The sequence below is a fragment of the Saccostrea cucullata genome, unplaced genomic scaffold, assembly GCF_032062105.1.
Source record: "Saccostrea cucullata isolate Sc308-1 unplaced genomic scaffold, CSIRO_AGI_Scuc_v1 ctg8174, whole genome shotgun sequence".
Classification (NCBI taxonomy): Eukaryota; Metazoa; Mollusca; class Bivalvia; order Ostreida; family Ostreidae; genus Saccostrea; species Saccostrea cuccullata.
In genome coordinates this window covers 1,765-6,774 of record NW_026927149.1, presented here as the reverse complement: position 1 = coordinate 6,774, position 5,010 = coordinate 1,765, and the positions used below count along the sequence as shown (strand labels likewise).

Sequence of the window (5,010 nt, the reverse complement as noted above, 5' to 3'; positions counted from 1 at the left end):
ATTTTTTATATTATGTAATAGTTAGAATAATTCGAAATTCAATTTAAAATAAAACCATGAACCTCATGAAAAATTTTATTTTTCAGAAAATAAAAACATATTTTTATTATATGAATACAGACTTGCTCAAAATATGCAAACAAATAAAGAAAATGTCGATCTGGTAAAAAGTATCTGCATTTGCACAGTTGTTTACTCTTCCCACCATATTTCTAAGACCGGCGATCTCCTCGCCGGTCATTTCAGACCGGCGCATTCGGCGTACGCCGGCGAACCTTCCCCGGTCAAATGAAGTAACCAGCCGGGTTACGAAAGGTCAAGCGGCGCATTCGACGTACGCCGGTATGACAAATGAAATCCTACCAATGTTCTTTCCAAAATTTCATTTACTGATGTATTAATCGAACATATTACTGCTGAAGACTTTGTTAATAAATCCAAGATAAGAATTTATATCGGCATCGATATACCAAAAAATCGAACACAACATTATCAAAAATTACGCCATGAAGTCGGAAAGCATAGTGATGGTAAGGTTACCTGTTTTGCTGTGCATTTCTTTCTGCTTTGCATTAGGTGTATCTATCATGTCCATGCAGTTGGGATTGTTGTGCAACGATGACGGTTTATGTGAATGGACAACAAATACTTTCTACAATGGATGCTTGTCCAAGGATGTAACTGTTTTGAAGTTTGTGTACTTTGATGCGAGCAGTCACGCAGTGTTGTCCTGCACCTCGGTACAAGTGATTTATATTGAATATACGGAGCTCACATGCAACGAAATTTCTGCTCTTTTTACAACACCGATACCCCTTTCAGTACAAATCAGGACACGTCGTCTTCGTACGTGAGTGTTGACTATAAATCATAAATGATTTAAGGTCACATGAAGAGGGGGGTCTCTTTTTAATTTTTTTTGTGTGCATGTATTAGAAGCAAGTTGTGAATGTTTTATTGTTCATTTTCATAGATTTCCCCCTATCTTACTACAGATATGCATAGAGGATCTTCCAAGGGAGTGGAGGTTAATATTTTTACACATTTTTTCTACAATTTATTATTAATTTTACATCATGCACATAATGTAATTTAATTGTGTTTTAGATTACTCACTACCATACCACAGATCATTAGATTAGATCACAAAAAGTTGAAGATAAGGTAGATAATATTCATCAATTGGTGTTATAATTTTATCATATTTAAGAAATGTAAACTACCGGTATTCTTTCAGTTTTCTACACTCCCCTGGCCCACCACTCAAAGCCTGCAATCCCCTTACACAAAAGCATCTACAGTTGGAGTGAAGGTTTGTGTACATTTATTCTTTCATTTTATAAACCCATTAACAAAATTGTGCACATAAATAATGTAAATTGTCATGTTTGTTTCTTTACGTTTACCTCTCACCTTACCACAGTCACCGCAGAGAAGTCCACAAAGACTACAAATGAACACGAGGAAGGAATATCGTCAACAGTGACCATCCTAATAAGTAAATATTTATCAGTGACCATCCTACTAAGTAAATATTTATCTTCTTCTTTTTTCACTTATAACACTATCTTTAATGTTAACTATTTATCAAAATAAAACAAATCCAGTCTCTAAGAATTCCAATATATACTGGATCAAGTATTTGTCTTTCACTTGATTCTTTTGATTATTTAAGACCACACACTGATGAATCATATGAGGATGTTCTTTAATTTTTTTCAGCTGCCTGTGCAGTTTTAACAACTTTATGTAGTTACATTAACTGTAATGATTATTTCTAAGTAAAAAAAGAAAAGACACCGTAATCTGTAGTATCTAAAATATCATGATCAATACCAGTTGGAAATAAAAGATGACCAGTAATAAATCACTTTAGGTACATATCAAATTTAACCACTGCACTATGTAAATATGAATAATCCAACAGAATTAAGTAACAATGCTTTTGACATTTCTTTCCTGCAATGAAGTACAACTATGCATTATAAATTTACTTTCAGTTATTTCTCTGTGCTTGTCGACTATAGTGATCTGTGGCTGATGTGTTTGGATCTTTAAATTGCACTCAATCAACTAAACCTGAATTCCGTATATGCAACTGTTACATGTAGTCTAGTATCATCAAGGAAATGTAAAAGTACTTGGTGTAAGAAATGCACAAGTTCACATCATAAGTAGCCGAAAAGCACCAAGGTGGATCCCTTTGTTAAATTTTCAGATTGTAGTCCATCATCATTCAACCCACAGAAAAGCCCTTGAGTGGTCTTAATTTTTTGACGATGCGCTCATAATGCTTATGTTAGTGGTGGCTTTATGTTTTCTGAACAGTGCAACACATCACTGTAGTCTACATGTATGACCTGTTCCAGTTTCAGCGTTTCTTTGGAATTCCAGTAAATTTATTTTTTTTAAATAATTTTGGCAAGGAAGGCTTTTCAATTAAGGGGTTTCATGTTGGTGTGACAACAAACAATGGCGAACAATTCTTTAAAAAAAACTTTTATGCAAGGCGGACCTCATCTGGAACTCTTACCTCCTTTATTGAGATTATTGTGAAGGAATTTGTTCCTGACCTTATCAAAACAAGCCACGCAGTGTTGTGAAGCATTGCTTTGTTCGATATGCATCAGCAGGAGAATATTGTTCAGATGATCTAAAAACATGGGCCAAAACACGTACGAGGAAAAGAGCCAGTCAAGAGATACTGAACACTACAATGTCCATCTCGATACTGATGAAACATGCAACCAAATGTTCATGTCAAGACTTTTTATCATCATTTTTGCCTTGTAAACATTTGCTGATATCCGCTTCACTTAGGAAAACCTGTCACCGTTAAATCGACAAAGCCTTTATTGCCTTGATAGCAGTGTTCTCTTGGACAAGGCTATGGGAAAGATTGAAAATAAATAAGAGATTCAGCTGCCTGTAGACTTTGTGTCAGAGGTGCCAACAAACGAAGAATTGTCCGAACTGTCTGAAAACAACCAACAGACCTTTTTTGAATTTTCATTTCATTAATACCTTGATCAAGGTATTTTAAACCTTGATAAAGCTATATAGCTTTATCAAGCTATACATCTTTATCGGGGTATTGTGCTGGACCTGTTATATACACAATATTTTACAACAAATGTTTAGTAAATAGTTTTAGGCTTTAGTAAACCCCCGCAGACAAAGAGAGGCCTTTTCAATAAAAACAAGCTTCCACAAAAGGTCACAGAATTTAGTGAATCAGCTGCAGTGGATACTGGCAGTAAGTACATTTTAACTAAATATCTAGACTTATAATCAGCTGCCTACTGGATAACAATTATTTAATGATTTCTCTGGAACTGCTTAACCAATAAATTTCTTCCAATTCTGGCCCGACACCTTTAGTAGAAGGAAAACAGGGCGCCCGTCGAGCGGGACCTTCGCAGGTAGATTAAGGTTACAACCAAATATTCTACTTGCCTATATAATATGACGTCATAGTAAGCTATATGACGTGAAGTTAAGTTATTACAATTTCTTATAACCTATATCTAAGAATATATACATTTGTGGTATCTCTCCATTATATAAACATATCGAGAGAAAATATCTTCAATTCTGAAGTTTGTCAGAGGTCAATACGTGACCTAATCACACGGCGCAATAATTTCTACCGGTACATAAATTATAAAATGACCTGCTCTACTTGCTTTTCCTGTATAAAAATGAACAAAATAAGCAAGAAATATGATTTTTATTTACATTATAAACAAGTATTTCATACAGTTGATTGGCTAACGATTCAACCTATGCATATTGCGAAAAACCCCTAGCGTTTGTTTACATTATTTTTCACTTTTGTCAGCTGCACAGTCTCTTACGTTCATCCTTATTTTTTGGGTAGATCTTTCCTTAAATTTTCATGATAAACTATTATTTTATCTTTAAATTCTACTCACGATAAATGTGTAAATCTGTTCGAAAATATTATTGCAATCATGCCATGAACATCTGCCAAACACATCGGCGTTTTCGTAGTTCAATGTAAAGCTTTCACCAGTGTCTCTGTGTTCATCAGCGTTTTACGATAAGTATGCCTTTAGTTACTGGAAATGTAGAATGTTTTTGATCAAATTGCAAATTAACTGGCTCGGACAAGTGTCTCAATCCATCGGATCCATCCATCCCTATCGGGCGACCGAAATTCCTCCAACTTTTTATCATCAATTCTCGGATGTGTTTCTTGTGTCTTTTCAGCATTAATTATCAATTTTCACGAATAAGAATATTCATAGACAACAATCTGTTCACTATTACTGATCACAAGTAGCCCTTCACAAAATATTTCCTTCGAAATAGATTCCTTAGCCTAATGAATTCGAAGCGTAACCGCCATGCAAGCCGATTTACATCTTGTCATTTTTCAAAAATGTACGACGGACGGTTAGTGCAATAATCAAATTCCAAAATATTGAATTGTCTGTCTCAAATGTATATATAAGTAATAAATAACAAGTTTATAAACTTCAACTTGAAGTGGGTCGGTACGTGATCAAATCTTCTGAGAAAGTCTTCGGCCTTCACAGGATTTGATCACGTGACCGACCCACTTAAATTCCCTTTGAAGTTTATAAACTTGTTATTTATTTCTTAATTGATTTGAGGTCGTAAAAATTAATCAAAATATGCAGAGGCATAATACAAACAGAATTTTGTCGTTTCTGGGTCTCTGTAGTTATCACAGGGGTTGAATACCAAACCCGTGACGTCATAACTGTTGATCATGCAGTAGCAGAGTGAAAGTGAAACGTAACGAGAATTCATGTAAACAAACACAGAAAATCGGAGTTTAAAAGCATTTAGAATGAATATCATGTGTGATTCATGTGGGAATAAAGCTTATGAATAAGGTATGGTAATATACTTATACAATTTCTTCTTAAAATTAAAGCAGGGAGGGTTTTTACTTGCCGATCAGCCTTTCCTTTGTCGTTCGTAACAAATAAAATGCAAAAGTTCAACACTAAGCTGCAC

General features: G+C 34.7%; 1 pseudogene; it reads left to right on the top strand.

Annotated features, from left to right (window-relative positions):
- The first annotated feature begins 506 nt into the window (after positions 1-506).
- Positions 507-1,369, top strand: LOC134273595 (uncharacterized; annotated as a pseudogene).
- The last annotated feature ends 3,641 nt before the right edge of the window (positions 1,370-5,010 follow it).